General features: G+C 40.9%; 1 protein-coding gene across 7 annotated transcripts in view; it reads left to right on the top strand.

Annotated features, from left to right (window-relative positions):
• Window positions 1-1,175: 1,175 nt before the first annotated feature.
• Window positions 1,176-18,092, top strand: part of FOXP2 (forkhead box P2) — a 572,651-nt gene continuing 555,734 nt past the window's right edge. For 6 of the 7 annotated variants that reach the window (XM_046021111.1, XM_046021110.1, XM_046021114.1 and 3 more), the window contains exon 1: window positions 1,176-1,468. The gene's annotated coding sequence lies outside the window, so the exon portion shown is untranslated. Of the gene's footprint in view, window positions 1,469-2,400; window positions 2,707-18,092 lie in introns of those variants that run through there. The other variant, XM_046021109.1, reaches the window with a different exon arrangement.

The raw sequence follows: 18,092 nt of genomic DNA, 5'->3' as shown, positions 1-18,092 counted from the left end.
GGGACCCTATTGCCGGAGACCGGGCCCGCGCATCCCCCGCGCCGGCGCCTTGGCTTTGAAGTGCGCGCGGAGCGGACTCTGGCAGTTTCTTCTCTCCCTTCTTTCCGGGTACTTTTGCAACCCTCAGTCACTGATAGGGCCCGTCGCGTCTCGGAAGTCTCAAAACCTAAAAGTCCCAGCTCGGCGGGCCCCTTCCTTTCAAGCCCCGCCCCGGCCGGCCCGCAGCCCAGGCCCGCGCGGGTGACCCTGGCTGAGCGACCAGGAGGAAGCCCAAGAACTCCTGGGCCCTAGTGAGACAGGAGCCACGACAACAATGAAGAGTGAGAAAGACACTCGGCCTCTCTCTAGCCCAGGCCGCAGAGGCGCGCACCGTGGAAAGAAAGACCAATCAGCGTTTTAACGCACGCTTGGGTCTCCCTTTCTGACTACCATGCACTTTTAACTCCCTGCCACCGAGGGCTTTGGATCCCTTCGAAGCTTTCTGCACTTCACGTGGAATCCCCTGTTTCATTTGCCAGCAGCTCCGTCTGCTGAGAGGACGTACTTTGGGGACTGCCAAGAAGCAGCAGACACAACTCGGCTTTGCCAATACAGCATAAGGTTTTGTTCTCTCCTCCCTCCCCACCCCCTTCCTCGACGCGCCGTCTGGGCCGAGCGGGAGGAGGCGGAGCTGGAGGTGGGGAGAATGGTGGGGGTGGGGGAAGATCTGGCGCAGAACAAACAAGTTCTCCAGCGAGTTGTTTACATAGCAGGTGGACCTGACGTCAGCCGGGAGGCTCCACTGCAAATCCGAACAATATTCTGCTCCGCGTTTCTCCCTTTAAGAAGTTGGGGCACCGGGGGAGATAGGTGGATGGGGGCGACAGGCATTCTAACCGGCTGGTTCCAAACCACTTTTGGGAACAACAACAACAACCAACAATAACAACGCAAAGTGAAACAAAACAAACAAGTGGCCCAACACTACTTTAGAATCCTCCGAGGCTTCCCTTCCCCCACCCCGCCCCTCTGATGAGAGGCGGCTCCGCGCGCAGTGTGTGTACAGTTTGCATTGCCAACAACACGCGCGCGCGGCCCGGGTGCGCGCGCCCGCCAGCGCACACTCACACATAGACACACATACAGACACACACACAGATCCGGGTGGGGGGAGCGGCAGCGCGAGACAGCGCGAGCCTCCGAGAAAGCGCGAGACACGCTGGCGCGTGCAGCTCCTCGGCGGCCGCTGCGCCCCGGCTCGAGCCCTGCGCCACCCGCAGCCCGCCCGCGAGCGCCCGTCCGGGTTATTTATGCGGCGGCCGCATCTGCTGGCTGCGGCTTCCTCCGCCCCCACCCCCCGCCCCAGGGCGCGCCCCCCACTCGCGGCAGCAGCTGCCGGGACTCGCTCGTGGGTGTGTTGTTTGGGGGCTTCTGCCTCGGCGCCGCGGGTGCCACCTCCCGGGACATTGCCCAGGCGTCCCAGGTCGCGGTAAGTTTCTTCGTCCTCACTCTAGCGCGCTGCACCTCCGCACCCCACCCGGTCCCAGCCACCTCCACGCCTGGCCGGGCTGCGACTTTACTCTGCTGCGCGCTCCTCCCGCGGCGGCGGCGGCAAAGTTTCGCCCCAGCCGCAGCGCTCGGAGCGGCGGGGCGGGTGTGACATGTGTCAAATTTCGGCTCAGCGTCGGGGTCGCCTTCCGGACCCAACATTACCACTTGTTGTTCTTTTTCATTTTGCATGTGATGGGGGAAGGGAGAATCGACAGAGGGGAGATTGCCGTTGGCTCACGTAGGGTTTTTAGTTTTGAATATGCAAAATATTGCCTCGTCCAGAGAGACCGCGGCTGGAGGAGAATGTGTGTCGAAACACCAGATGTGTGTTTGTTTACTCTTTTATTTTTATTGTTTGTTGTCTCTTCCTTTTCCTCCCTTCCCCCCTTCCGCCTGGGAGGAGAAACAACAGTAAAAACATCTGGCGGTTGGAAGCACACACTTTATTGATCCAACTGCTGACCTTTATTTACTCAATTGGGCAAGTGCATGCAGCTCGTCCGTCTCTAAGTTGGGCGCTTCAGCGTTCATTTAAGAAGTACTTCCCTGGGAACTAAAGGCGGGAGGGGACACTCCTTTTCTCGAGTGAAGAAACTCCTGGCCCCTAGTGATTCTTCGGGATTAGGTGCATCTTGACTGCTGCCCCGATCACGCTCTTTGCCCTGTCCACAGTCAGCAGGACCTGCTTCACCCGGATCTCACCTAGTCCTACTTTTACTGTGCTCACTCTGTGGGTGGGTTTAGGGCGAACTCGCACCTCCCGGTTCTTTAGGGAGGGAATGTGGGAGGAGCGCGGGCACCTTGCGGAGAAAGGGAGGGCTTCTCGGTTGGCTTTTACCTGGAAGTCCGTGGAGGCCCCGGGCGAGCGGAGGGCAGTCGGGAGCGCGGGGTGGCTGTGACCGGGGCAGAGCTCGGGTCCCGACGGACCTTCCCGCTCGCCGCGGCTCACGTGCGGCGGCCGCACGGCGGGACCCACTGGGTGGCCGCGCGCGCCGCCTGAGCGCCGCCCGCGTGTCTCCCGAGCGCCTCTCCCCGCCCCGCAGGCCAGGACGCGCCCGAACGCCCCGACCTCTGAGCGAGTGTCGTCGTGGACCCTCGCTTGCGGAGGGCGTTTTGGCCTGTGTAGAGCAGGGAGGAAAAGTTGCCCTACTATCCTCAGACTCTGAGATCTCGTAGGTGAGTCTCTCAGGGCACCTGGCGCGTGGGGGTGACACCGATTAGGAGGAACGGGAGGGGAAGGACACGTGCGAGTCTGGGACTTTCGAGGGCGCAACCGGTGCGAGTTTTGCATAGGGACGACTCCTGAGAGGCCAAACGGGACACTTGCTCAAAGTCCTCCTCAGACTCCGGAATCCCCAAGGAACTAGACCCATCTGGGTATTTGTTTATTCAGCTTTTAACCAACAGATTTAACCCACTTAATGCACAGCTGCTATCTGTAATGCTTCAACCCCTCCCACCCCCATTTTCTCTCACCACGTGTTGAAATCCAGTCAGTTTCTTGATCTTGAGATTATTCCTCGAGTACTGTTTGCTCCCAGGTGGGCAGGCGTTCCAGACGTGGCCTGGGTGAGTGCTGAGAACGGCCCGGAGGGAAAAAGGGTGTGAAAGACCTGTGGGAGTGTGTAAGATGTGTACCTATATAGTCATCACGGATTCAGACGTGCTTAAAGAGCTACCTCCCCAACATGCCCAGAGTCTACTTGGAAGAATAATTAAGTAGGAGCAGGTAAGCCAAGGGGAGAAAGTGACGCCCTGGTGTCAAGTAGCTGAAGTGGACGTTTTCCAACTGGAAGTATTTGGAGAGATTAACTTCTAGAAAACCAAAGTTTGCCTGGAAGGCACATCTTTGCACGCTCTCCTCACCCAGGTAGTTTGGCTAGGCAGCGGTGGAGGCAGGAGGGGTGTGTTCAATAGCAAGTCTGTTAGAGGTCAACACTGAAGCAAAGATGAGCTTTCAGATACTTTCCTCTTCAGTCTTGCGTTGTGGCGTACCTCGGGAAATGTTTTAAGTTGTCAAGGGGCCTGTTTATCTTTTCTGTCACTGTGAGTTATGGAGAAGTATATTCTCAGTGTAGTGGAATTTTAAAATGTAATGTTTGCTTAGTAGTGTTAAACAATTAATTTACAATTTTGATTTGTGTATACCATTAATAAAGCGGGTGTAAAGTTCTATATACGATGATCATGAGCGTCGTAGAATTTCATTTTAGTTTCGAAGCTTTTTAAAAGTCGTTTTTTCTTTCCTTTCCTTCCCTCCTCCCTTTCTCTATCCCTCCCTCCCTCCTTCCCTCTCTCCCTTCCTTCCTTACATTTTTATTACTGAACTAGACCCATGTTCAGTAGTTGTTCAATTCAGTGCTTGCTTAAGAACTCCACTATTTCATTGTTCTCCAAAACTGAGTGAAATAAATGTTTGTGATTAAGTTACTAACTTTTAAGGAGGAGACTAGAAACCTGATGATAGATGCCTGTAGGTAAGGGAGAGAGGACACTCAATTTTCAAAGATCAGCATAAAGTTCACTATTAAGTATAAGAATACAAGAATTTCTAAGAGAATACTTTTTATCATTCAATTAAACAGTACAACACATGCTTTCTTTTTATGCATAGATTATTAATATGTTACCACTGCACTACAATGGGTGCCGGAATAATCAAAGAAAATTATATACAGATAACAATTATGAACTATTTTTAACTGTTTATCAAAATTTCTCAACTAATATTTTGGGATCAAAGTGATGAAAATTTTAGACTTGAATATTGTTTTCATAGAATTCATACTCTGGGTGGAAAGAGACCTTTAATTACATTAGGACATGAATAGATTTGTTAATGGTTGTATCTAAATAAACTGTCATCAAAGTTTTATTTCTTTGCACTGATGATAGTACAGTGGTTTTGCTTTTACTAATAAAATGAATCCTTGTAATAATTTAGAAAGCTAAATGGGGGGGATTGTTGTATGTGGCACACCATAAAAATCGGAAAAAAGGTGAACATTAAATTTACAGATAACTGTAATGAGTTCTATTCCTTTTGTACAAGCAAGTATTTAAGAACACAGACCAACTCTCTTTGCATAGCTATTGGAATTATACTTTATGAAAAGTATATTTAAATATGTGAAAATAACTTCATGGTTTGACTGAGACTCTTAGGGCATATAACAGTATAATGAACATAGCCAGACAAATTTACCAGACATTTTTATTTCAAGAGAAAATGTGAGGGATATGGAACTCAATTACATAAAGGGCATATTATTTGTGATATTTTTAAGGATTTATAGCTGGCTCTGTCTCATCACCCTTGTCTATTTCTGTATTGATAGTCTCATGTTAGATCAGCTATTAGTTATAATACTGATAGAAAACTGAATGATGGAAGTGGTCATGTATTTTCTGCCTCTCTAAATTAAATTAGAAAGAAGCCACTGACTTGTAAGTAGACAATGTCACTGAAAAGTTCTCTTGACCTGATTGTTGCTAGACAAAATTGCAAATCACCATTGAATTCAGAAATAACCATTTCATTACAATTACTCAGTACTAATTCTTGACACAAACTCTTTTTCTTTTTTTCTTTAACTTTTCATAGATGGTAGTACTCTTAGTGATAATTGAATGGATTTCAAATATTCTAACCAGTGCCCAGATTCATAGTGCCCTTTGAATAAAGAAAGCCTCTTTCTTAAATCAGGCCCAGTGAGAGCTTAAGATTTACATAGATTTTCAAAGTAACCTTACTTACGTACTCCCTAATTCATAGAGTTCTAACAAACTTGATCAGACCCAACCCAGAATGACTGTTGCATATTTTCTCAAGGGCCTGAAAAAGTAATCCAGGTGTTTGCAACTTTCCTTAAACATATTCTGGGGCTTAAGATCCACAGAATCTAATGCCTAAATCAAATGTTATATGCCATAGTTTACTTTAGTTCTATTCCTTCTTTAGATGACATAAATATTTTCTTAGATCCAACTGTGTATCTCTTAATATAATTGGCCTCTGGTCATGTCACTTCCATAGTCTTTATCAAGTAAAATACTTTAGGTTCCTAGAGGTGGGTTTTTTTTTTTTTCTTTTCTTTTTTTTTTTCCTTTTCTTCATGAGGCTTAAGTCCTTTTCATTACCTTTTTATGGAGTTGTTCTAGAACTTTGGTTTCTTCATTTGTTTTTCAGAACTTGCAAGTGGACCCCATTAATATTTCTTTTAGCAGACTAACTAAGCATAGTTTGGGGAAGTTGTCTAAAAATACCATTATTTTTTTTTCTTAAGATCAGCATTGCTTATGTGAAAATTCATTGCCATTGAATTTCGTAAATTCTCAGATAGTGGAATACTCTTTCCTATGGAATATTCTTCTCTGTGGGTATTCTTACCCATTAAAATAAATGTGTACTTCCACTTGCTGACTTTTGCCTTGTCATTGCCTCTGATGTATTTTTGTATACACTTATTTGCTCTGCTCAGTGTATTTATCCGTACCCCACCCCCAATTTTCCAGACAAAACAAGCAAAAAAGAGAGAGTAACTTTGGTGAAATGTGAAGAATTATTGTGACTAATTAAAAGGTTAATGTTAGAACACTGAGATGCTGAAGAGAGGTCCTTCAAGAAGATTTAGATGCATTATGTTCCAACGCTATTAATATTAAAATGAAAAAATAAACCTATATGTATGTGGTGACTTATTTTCAGTATGTATTAAAACTGCTTTTCTCTCTATAGATGCCTCAGTAGTTTGCTGTTTTCTCAAATGTGGTATTTTAAGTATTGTTCTAATTCTTAGGAGTGTAATCTCAATTCTGTAATTGGAGTGACTGGGAATTTGTGCTTATCTCTACATTTTTTTGCCAAGCCGCCAAATTAAGAGTATCAAGGTTCAGACATGAGGTGTGCTGTTACCATCCCCATTTCATTTTCAAAGCTACATTATATTTTAATGTTTTCAGCTTTGGGTCCTCATACTTTTTCACTTTGTAATTATGAATTTTGTTTATCTTTCCTATATTTCTTTACCTGTCCAACTGGCTTTCTATGAACAATTGAAATTCTATGTTACTTCAATTTATATAATTTTATCTAAAATTTTGTTTAAAATGCATTTTTTCCATAAATTATCTATGCAGGCCCAGGTTCAACCTTTTAAATTCCTTGATATTTGAAATAGGTGTTCTTGGACCTATATTCTACCAATTTAATTCAATTTCCCATTCAGTTGTATACTTCCCTCTTCCTACAATCTACCAGGGATCTCTAGAACATACCTTCCCATTATATTGATAAATATGTCTTCATTCCTTTCTCTATGGCATATTATTTTTATTAGCAAAAGCAAATAATTTAAGTGTTGTGAAGCACATTGCTATGAAACAAATGAATCCCCAGGGGTTTAAAAGCTCTCAGCATTTTTAGTTTATTAATGTTCCTTAATTTCTCTTGATTTCTGTCTTGGAAGGCTTAAAATATACTTTGTGGAAGATAATGTTGATTTAAAATTTATTTAAGTTTTTAGTGTTTCTTTTTAAAGATCTTTCTAACATAAGCCTAAAAGATTTATGTCATGAGAATGTTATACTTTTTTTTTAAGGAAGTTAAGGAAATTAACTTTGAATTCCTCAAATAAGGCATGCTACTAGAAATAGTGTAAAGTTTCTGTGGTATTCATTTCTTTCTTAACTTTTATAATGACATTTTCTGTGAGAGTTTTTTGTATTTTTTTAGTTTTGTATTATTTTGGTACATATACCCAACTACAGCCATCATTTTGTAACTTTTTCTCAATTTAAGAAAATAACAAACTTTCTTAAAATGTATTTTAGGGGGTAAGAAAAAAAATCAGTGGTAGACATATTTCAGAGAAAGCATTTATAAAATTTCTCACTGGCAGATAGCGAGGAGAAACTTATAGTACACTAATCCAAATAGCTTAACATCTTAGCATATGTAGACTGTCATAAAATCATCTCATTTAAAAAAAAAGATCCCCAACATCCTTAAGAACTATTCCTCACCATTACTTCACCCAAAGTTATGTTCCAGGATTTGGTTGATCTATATCTGTATGCCTTTAGCTAACTCTTTACTTTTTGTCTTCAGTTTTTTTCCCTTTCTCTGTCTGCCTTTAGTTTAGCTAAGTGCCCCGCCCCCTCCCCAGTCTTGTTTTGTACATTTAGTTGGTACCATCACTGCTGCCCATCAGATCAGATAGACCATCATCTCCTCCCTGAAATGTTGCAGTAGCTCTTTATCTCCCCTCTTCTCTCTCTAGGCACCACGGTTTGTTCCCCACACAGCAGAGCGATCTTTTAAAAATATGTGATTATGTCACTCTTCTCTGTAAACCTTCCAGCAGCTTCTTATGTCCCTGAGAATAAAAGACAAAGACCTTATATAAGTCCATGTTATTTGACCCCTGCTACCTATCTGACATTCTTTCCTAACATTCTCCTCTTACTCGGTCAACTCTAGCCACACTGGCTTCCTTGATATTTCTCAAAACAGGATAAGCTGATTCCCACCTCAGAGTTTTTCTCTGTGTTCTCCGTCTGAAATGCTCTACACTTGGATATCTTCACGGATTTCATGCCTCTGCTCAAACATATCCTTATTAGAGAAGGCGTCCTGTATAAAATAACAAATCCTCATAGATCTTGCTTTGCCACCTTTGCCATACATTCATGTGCCCCACAGCACCGTCATCAACTGACATTTTTAGCAGTTGTTTATTTATCATATGTCCTCCCGATGAGAACGTACATTCCGCGGAGCCAGGGATTTTGTTCTGTTCACTGTTCTAACCCAATGCTTAGAACAGTGCCTTGCATTAGGTAGCAGCTAAGAATGAATGAGAAACTGAGGGTTTTGGAGGGGGAGGTTGGGTGAGCCTGGTGGTGGGTATTGTGGAGGGCACGTATTGCATGGAGCACTGGGTGTGGTGCTTAAACAATGAATTATGGAACACTGAAAAAAATAAAAGAAATAATTTTTAAAAAGAATGAATGACTTGTTGGAGGTCCAAGAAATTACTTCTGTCTGTATCAGTTTCTATGTGACTGAAATTATTTTTCACCTTACACTTATTTTGTGCTTTATCACATTTAGGAAAACTGTTCACTACTGTATTGACCAAGATGTGGCTCTGCTCTCTGGTGGATATACTTCAAGTTCAGTATTTTGTATCTCTTTTTTATTCCCATCTGAGAAACAATATTGCACTTAACTTTTAAAAGGTGTGAATGGATGTTTGTGTTTCTGGATAACAACAAATGCTCAATAGTTGAATGCTTCAATATAATAATGCTTAGTTTAGTCAAAATAGCATTTAATCATTTATTTCATAATTATATTTTAATATGAATAGCATAAATAGACTCCATCGATATTTCTAAAGGCTACACTATGGATACAACATTGGCATATGAAATATTTCTGGGATTGTCTATAGGGAAGATAGGGGGAAATAGGTTAAGCCAAGTTCTCTTCTGAAAACCTTTGGGTTTAGATGGCTTTCCGTCTTTGCATTGGCTCACACACCGTAAGTTTCCAACTTCTCTTTTGTCTCATTCTTTCAGTATCTATCCTTAAACAGAGCAGATGGAGGATTTATGATTTGATGGAAGATCCATCTCTCCAAATTTAAAATCTCACTCTTGAGCTTGCTCAAATTGCTTTTGGACCCATAAGGTATGGGTTGGTAATACAACTTTCCATAAAACATCAAACAAATATACATATTATTTTCTTTTTAAGTTTTTTTTTTTTATTTACACTTGGTTAACATATAGTGTTAACTAATATTCGTTTCAGGTGTACAGTATAGTGATTCAACACTTCCATAAATCATCTGGTGCTCATGACAACAAGTGCCCTCTTTAATCCCCCTTGATTATTTTCTTATAGACCTGAGGTTCTGTAGATCTCCCTCTCACATATTATGTCCGTATTTGAAATACACACTAACTTGCTCAGCAGATTTATTTTAAATACCTTGAGAACAGGGAAAGGAGTCTCTATCATTTCTATTGATAATGAAGAAGGAGGGCTCTCTTCCTGGCCTCCCTTCTCATTTTTCTTTTTCCCTCCTCCCTCCTCCGGACTGAATTATGAAATCTTTCAAAATCGTTCTGATACTTTATTATACCATCAGTGAATGTGTAGCCCTTGGAAAACTGTGAAACAAGGCAAAGTGGGCTTTTATTACATAATTACCCCCACTTTTCCCTTTTTAAAAAATTCCTAACTTACATCTTCTGCTACTCTTCTCTGGCTCCTCAGACACCCAGTGCCCTCCACGTTGCATCTGGCTATTCCAGTGGGTTCGCCTTTCCTTGTTCTGAGTCGGAAATTTTGTATTAAAGCACTTCTTTGGTAATCATAATGCATGTTAGAATGTGAAGGAAGATGGATCCTTCTGTAAAGTGTAATTATTATTACTGCTGGTAAAATAGCCAGTTTGCTTTACTATGCAGAATTCTGTGTTAAGTGCCAGGAGACGTGCATTCCAGTCCTTGGTCTGCCTATGACTGTTGTGTGATGTTGAGTAGGTTATTTCCTCCAAAATTAAAAAGAGCCTGGATTAGTTTTTAGATTTTTTCAGTTAAGGTCTTTTTTGAAATACATAGAACCAAATTTGAAGCTGTGAACATGTTCTCCCTTTACTGCCATAAAAACACACATAAATGAATAAACGGAAGAAAAAGATACTTCGTAAAATAAAAACAAGTAAAACTAACAATAGTTACCACAAATAACTGCTTATGCCGCTCAGGGGGACTCAGTTAAAATCCAAAAGTATTATTCTTCTATTACCTCAGCCTGCTGGGTGTTTTCACACCACTCCTCCTTTTCTGTCAGGAATGGAGCCTCCTCTCCTTTAACCAGAACACTGAGACAAGCAGAGAAGGCAGAGTTCACATGGGGTTGATCACGTTTGGGGTAAGAGCTTCGGAATAAATAACCCCCTGGCATTCTCTCCCCTGAAGTGCGTGTCATTAACTTTCCAAAATATTAATTTCTTCACAATTTTGCTTTGGTCCTGTGCTCATTCATATATTTAGCTCGAGGCGTCACCAATCCAGAAATAAAGTGTGGAGTTGGATAAGCTGTTTGATAAACTTTGTCTTTTAAAATTAGAGCTCCCCTTTTTGATGGACTTCACACACACAGACATACATTTTTAGAACCCACATAAAATGTCGGGCTGCCACATGGTCCAGCCTATGCATTGTGCTGCTTTAAAGGAAACACAACTCCCAGCTACAGGAATACTACATATCTTTGCTGTAGTTGGGCTTAAAGGGAGTGACACGGTTTTATACAGTGTGCCACATAGGAAGTTTTGCCCCAAATCTCTTGAGGCATCTTTCTTCTCCTGGCTACTGCTAAAAAGTTTTTAGAGCCTTGCCTAGATCAGTCTTCACTGCTCTGCTGCCCCATCCCCTAGTTGTGCAACACATACAGTCATACCAAGTGTATGCACCCCACGAAGTGTGCCCTCCCGTCATACAAAGTTTGCTCTCTCTGTTTATTCTGGCTGCTTTTCTCGTGGCAGTAAAGGTTTGTCTTTATGCAGACAAACAAGGAGAATAGCAACAAAGACTTCTTCTCAGAAGGTAAGGGATTATAATTTGTGGGAGTTTCTGACAGTGGTATAAGCTTGCAAACACACACATTTCAAAGTGTTTTACCTTGTTAGAGAATGTATATTCCTGTAACTTAAAATAGAATTCATTGGACAGCCTGACTTCGTGTTCTCCCAAATAAAATAATTTTAAATCTATAATTTTGTTCACTTTATAATATTTACTTCCAGAAAAGCATGCTTTTAAGTTATCTTATCCTTCTAATTCTTTGCTCTTTTGTAATATTCATAAATGTCAAACTGTCCCTTCGCCTACATGTCTGTTCCTCATACTGTTCCGCAAACAGAAGAAGGCAGAGTGATTTGTTACGTCTAATTGGTATTTAATTTTACAGATTTGTTCTCTTTGATATCCTTTTAATTGTATCCTGAAAATATATCATTTCCACTGGTCTGTAACGATGCCAGATTCTAAAATATGACTAAGTACATGCTTACTCATATTGCTGTATTAAAGGAAGATTGTTACAAGTTTTATTTTCATTTGGAGAGACAACTTGTTTTTCTGACTATCTAAGATCAAATTTTAAGTGCAAATGTACAATGAAAGAGAATATATGGTAACAAGCTATGAATACATAACTAAGAAAAATATTTAATGTTTATTTTCTTATTCCTAGGATTATGTTTCTTATGAGAGGATATTTAAGAAATGGAATGTGAATGAATAATTTTATTTTTACATGTTAACTATTCATGAGACAGTAAAAATATGTTTAGTTTTTTTTAAAAAAAACTTGTTTGGCTATATATTTAACATTTCATTTTAAGAAAGTATGTTGGGGGGGCACCTGAGTGGCTCAGTTGGTTGAGCATCTAACTTGATTTTGGCTCAGGTCATGATTTTAGGGTCCTGAGACTGAGCCCCGCAACGGGCTTCTTGCTCTGTGGGGCATCTGCTTGGGATTCTGTTCCTCTCCCTTTGCTCCTCCCCAGTGTTCATGGTGCTCTTTCTCTCAAATAAGTCTTTAAAAAAAAAAAAATATATATATATATATATATATATATATATATACACACACCTTGGCTATTGTAGAAATGATTCTGGTAATTTTCTTTTATCGTGTCTATTGATAGACAAACAGACAATATTGTGTCTATTTTAATTACTCATCATCATAAAGTTGTTGTTTTTTTTAAAATATTTTATTTATTTGACAGAGAGAAATCACAACTAGGCAGAGAGGCAGGCAGAGAGAGAGGAGGAAGCAGGCTCCCTGCAGAGCAGAGAGCCCAATGCGGGGCTGGATCCCAGGACCCCGGGATCATGACCTGAGCCGAAGGCAGAGGCTTTAACCCACTGAGCCACCCAGGCGCCCCCATCATAAAGTTGTTTTAAGCTCTTTAGTTTCATTCCATTTTTTGTAAAAGATAATTTATGTATGGTAAAATTCACCCCCTTTTAGTGTAAAGTTCTGTAAATTTTGACAAACATATATAGTTCTATAATCACCACTGTAATTAAGATATAGAATAGTTCCATCATGCTACAAAATTTTTCCATGTGCTTTTTAGTCAAAACCTCCTTTCGTCCTCTAGGCCCTGGTAACTGCTGATCTCTATTCTGTCCCTATAGTTTTGTCCTTTCAAGTCTCCCCCCCCTTTTGGGGGGCAAGTTTTTATACTGTATAAATTTTGGGGGCCTAGTGTGTTACTTTGATACACTTGTATATTATAACATGATTGCCATTGTAGTGATATTTATCATATTACATAATTGTAGAACCATATTGTAGTCTCTATTCATGATACATTAGATCTCTATGGCTTATTTACAAGCAAGTTACAAGTTTGAACCCTTCAATAAAGTCAGTTAATCTCTAACCCCGATCCCCTGATAACCACTACTTTACTTGACGTTTTTTATAAGTGTGACATTTTTAGATTCCACATGGTCATATCATACAGTAATTGGCTTTGTCTGACTTTATCTCACTTAGCATAATGTGCTCAAGGTCCATCCATGCTGTCCGTCACAAATGGCAGGATATCCTCCCTTCTTATAGCTGAATGATATTCCATTGTATACATGTACCATATTCAAGTCTGTCTTATAAGTAAAATCATACAACCTGTAGTCTTCGGAGTCAGGCTTCTTTCACTCAGCATCATGCATTTGAGATTCGTTCATATTGTTGTGGTGTACTATTTTTTCTCTGCAATAATGTAGTTGCTTGTTCCCGTTGTAATTCTTTAGGAGTTTAGAATTCTCTCATTTTCCATTCAAATATATTTTTATATAGCCTCAAATTTTATTTTGCCTTATAAATTGGCATGGCTTCCAAACAAGAGACACTACTGGCTAATCATTTCTAAAAATTAATTTGGGAGGTTTTACCATAATTCTCTTCCCTTGCTCCTGCTCCCACCCCCAGCCTCTCTTGCTTTCATACTTGCTTTCCTTGTTCCCATGGGTGCTTACTTTTCATGTCTTTTCACCCCTTGTCATCTGTTTGGAGTATAGAAGACCCATTCAGGTAACCGGTTTTTAAAGAAGAAAGAGGCTCATCATCAGTTGTTCAATAATTTTTTTTTCATTTATTCATTCACTTATTTGTTTATTCCCCAATCACGGATCATCCACCAGTTTCTGTAAGGGGCAAAAGAAGTAAGAAGAATCAGAGAGCCCTAGAAATGAAGAGAGTCTTTGAGATCATGAAACTGATTTTCCTTTTTTTTTTTAAAGATTTTATTTTATTTATTTGACAGACAGATCACAAGTAGGCAGAGAGGCAGGCAGAGAGAGAGAGGAGGAAGCAGGCTCCCTGCTTGAGCAGAGAGCCCGACGCGGGGCTCAATCCCAGGACCCCGAGACCATGACCTGAGCCGAAGGCAGAGGCTTTAACCCACTGAGCCACCCAGGTGCCCCGAAACTGATTTGCCATCCTCCCTTCCAAGCCAGACAGGAGATGGGCCTAGGGTTTCTTTCTTTCTTTTTTTTTTAAAAGATTTTATTTATTTATTTGACAGAGATCACAAGAGAGGCAGGCAGAGAGAGAGAGGAAGGGAAGCAGGCTCTCCACTAAGCAGAGAGCCCCATGTGGGACTCGATCCCAGGATCCTGAGATCATGACCTGAGCTGAAGGCAACGGCTTAACCCACTGAGCCACCCAGGCGCCCGGGCCTAGGGTTTCTTAACCAGGAGCCTTCGTCAGATTGCCTGTGGGATGCAGTGAATGGAAAGGGAATATCTGAGGTGAATCAAAGGTTCAGATGGGCTGCTAAGAACAAATTGTCAGTTCGAAGGGGCTAACTGGGCTGAAATGGAACGGAAACCAGGGAGTGAGAGATAGGAGAGAAAGTAGACAAGAAGCCTGGAGAAACTTCTGGTGGGTTGGCTTTTTTAACAGACAAGAATTGAGCAGTGAAAGGACATCTGGATGTGAAGGTACCCATGGTCATAATTCGGGCTAGTGGCTTTCAGGAACTTTTCAGGAACATGAAAAATTTGTTATCTTAACATCCAACATTTGAAAAAACTTAATTCTTTAGGAGTTCTTCCTTATACTGAAGTGGAATCAGCCATTGTTTCTAGCTCTACCCTTTGTATTTACACAGAGTATTTCACATCGATGACTTCGGAGATGTCTGAAAGCTTTCATTTCCGCTAAATCTTTCCTTTCTCAAGCTAAAGAAGTCAGGTTTCCCCCCATTATACTTTATATACTATAAGGACTTATTTCATTCTTCGCAATTCTGATAACTCTCCTCTGGGTATGCTTCTGTTTGCCAGAGTTTCCCTTTAAAATGTACACAGAGTGGGGCGCCTGGGTGGCTCAGTGGGTTAAGCTGCTGCCTTCAGCTCAGGTCATGATCTCAGGGTCCTGGGATCGAGTCCCGCATCGGGCTCTCTGCTCAGCAGGGAGCCTGCTTCCCTCTCTCTCTCTCTGCCTGCCTCTCTATCTACTTGTGATCTCTCTCTGTCAAATAAACAAATAAAATCTTAAAAAAAAAAATGTACACAGAGCTAAATACCACACCAAGAGTTGGCCTGACGGGAACAGAATACATTGAAAATTTATCTCCACCTTTTTTCCCCTCTAACCTAATAGCAATTCATTTTTTAGTCATGATACATTGTCACTTGAGTTGTAATTCACTTTATGGAAGTTGCCAAGAGTGAACAATTTGATTAGTTCATTTTAAAAGTAGGATTTGTATGTCTTTTAAATTCTTCTTTTACCTCTGCCTTCGGCTTAGGTCATGATCCCAGGGTCCTGGATGGAGCCCCGCATCGGGCTCTCTGCTCAGCAGGGAGCCTGCTTCCCCCTCTCTCTCTGCCTGCCTCTCTGCCTACTTGTGATCTCTGTCTGCCAAATAAATAAATAAAATCTTTTTAAAAAATTCTTCTTTTACAGTTTACTCAACATTTCAAGATCTAAACAAAATCCTGATTCTGTGCTCTGTGTTAGCGACTCTGTCGTCCATAGTTTGATTAATACATTTCTGTAGCTCTTTTTTATTATTTTTAAAAACATTGAGCAGAATAGGGTTAAGAATGGAGCCTTTACTAAAGCTAGTGCACGTGGATTTCTTCGCTTGTCATTAATCCTTTGGATGTGATTATTTACCTACCCATAAACATTGGAAATCAGTCTTAATAATGGATAGCATTCATGGAGCAGGTAGTTTAAATAGGCATTTTCTAAGCAATTTGTGTGCGTTAATTCATGTACTCTTCATAACACCTTTATAAGGAGGTTCTGTTATTTCCCCATTCTACAAATGGCAAGCTGAGTTGTGAAGGATCTGAAATTTCACCCTCCTTGCAAGCCAACAAAGTAGCCACACTGCTTTCTGGATGCTTGCCGAAGACCCAAGACTTTGGGATCAGAGGCAGAGGACTTTATTACCGCTGATACAGCAAGCAGTGTGAGCTTCTTGATTCTTTTAGGTTCCTTGCCCACCCCCTCCCTCCCCCCAGCCCGAGTCCTACAGGAGTTCTGTAGAGTGGCTCAGGTTCATGCTGCACACTCAGTGGGTTATTTCACTGATGTGGCATGTCAGGTTTAGGAACCCAGATCTTTTGTAACGGGCCGTAGGTAAACTTCCCTTTTGTTCCATGGGGAGATACTGTTTCTGTCTGCAAAGGCTATTTGCTATACAAACACTTGGGGAAAGACAGTCTAGAACAAAAGCTGCCAGTGCCTTTGCTCATAACACATGTAGACACATGAGAGACCCATGAAATTTGCCTCTTATCCCAGATGTTAAGAAATTTTCCCAAAGTTACACAGATAGTAAGTGGACATACCCCAAGTTGGCCATGGAGAGACTTTTCTCTATGTTTTTCTTGGTCTAGCTATTATATAGCTACTGCATTTCTTTGATTCACTCATCTAGTAACATGTCAGAAAAGGAAACAAGGTTTGGCATGGCTTATTTTTAACAAATCCATGGCAGGTTCTTTTTTTTTTTTTTTTTTTTTTTAATTTAAGTGCTCACAAACCATCTGTTTAGTAACCTGTTCTAGAATTTTGTTGAGGAATAATGTCAAGATCACTGATCTTCGTTTTCTAGAATGCTTTTACCTTAAAAAAAATAAAGTAGCATTTGCCCCTCTTTGTATTATGTCTCCTTTCCTGTTGTTTGTAACTCTTCAGGGTTATCAGTATTGTTCTGTTGTAACATTTACTTTTTTTTTTTTTTTAAGATTTTATTTATTTATCGGACAGAGAGAGAGATCACAAGTAGGCAGAGAGGCAGGCAGAGAGAGAGGGAGAAGCAGGCTCCCTGCTGAGCAGAGAGCCCAATGTGGGGCTTGATCCCAGGACCCCAAGATCACGACCTGAGCCGAAGGCAGAGGCTTAATCCACTGAGCCACCCAGGCGCCCCTGTAACATTTACTTTTAATACCCTGAGATTGTCTTCCATTGGCCGTGCATACCTGAAGTGATTTATTTCATTGTTCTCTTATTGATTCCTGAGCTTTGATTTTCTTATTAATCCTATCTGATTTTCCATTTTAGTTTCAACACTTTCCCTTTTGGTGGAGAATGTAGAAACCACCTAAGATTCATCTCAGCTGTCTGATAATATACCATTGTCACCAAACAGTAGGCTCATGTCTTCTTTTATATTTTTTTCTTACACCTAAATAAGATTTTGAAGCATTCTTAGATTTTTGTGAGGGGAGGAGGAGGTTGCTTCAGCCCATTTTAAGTATTTATTAAAGCTTTGAGTCATGTTTCTATACTGTTCCTTGACATGTGATATTATTTCTGAGGTCAAGTAATCCCTGTGTAACTCTGATTTTTTTTTTTAACTATTTTCTATTTTTTTTCTTTTTAATGCCTTCTCAGGCTGGCCATAGGGTCATAATTTCACTTTCAATAACTCATCATTTCATAGATATTTATCCCAAGCCATTTTTTATGGTAGAGTTTCATGCCAAGCCATCATATATTAGGGGATGGCAAATTTTTTCTGTAGAGGGCTAGATAGTAAATACAGGTTCAGTGGGTCATAGGTCTCTACCACAGCTATTCAACTCTGCCATATAGTTTAGAAGCAGCTATGAACAATAACTAAATGAATAAATGTGACTGTGTGACAGTAAGGTTTGTTTATGGACATTAAAGCTTGCATTTCATATAATTTTCATATTTCTCAAAATATTTTTCTTTTGGTTTTTATTCAGCTGTTTGAAAACCATTCTTACCTTACCGATCATCCAAAATCAAAGAGTGAGCCACTTTTAGCCCATGGATTATATTTTGCCACACACACAAACACACACAAATATTCATATAGATATAAACATAGTTTTGTTTTTTTTTTAACTGATGTTACTAAAATCCATGCCACATTTAAATGCAGGCTTGGAATTATGAGCTTAAAACTGACAAATTCTTTCATGAGAGTTCTTCCCTTTTCATTGCTATTCAGGCCAAAGTAGTAATTCTCCTC

The sequence above is a fragment of the Meles meles genome, chromosome 10, assembly GCF_922984935.1.
Source record: "Meles meles chromosome 10, mMelMel3.1 paternal haplotype, whole genome shotgun sequence".
Lineage (NCBI taxonomy): Eukaryota > Metazoa > Chordata > Mammalia > Carnivora > Mustelidae > Meles > Meles meles.
Note: the sequence above shows the minus strand (reverse complement) of the source record. Positions and strands in the feature narration are given on the sequence as shown.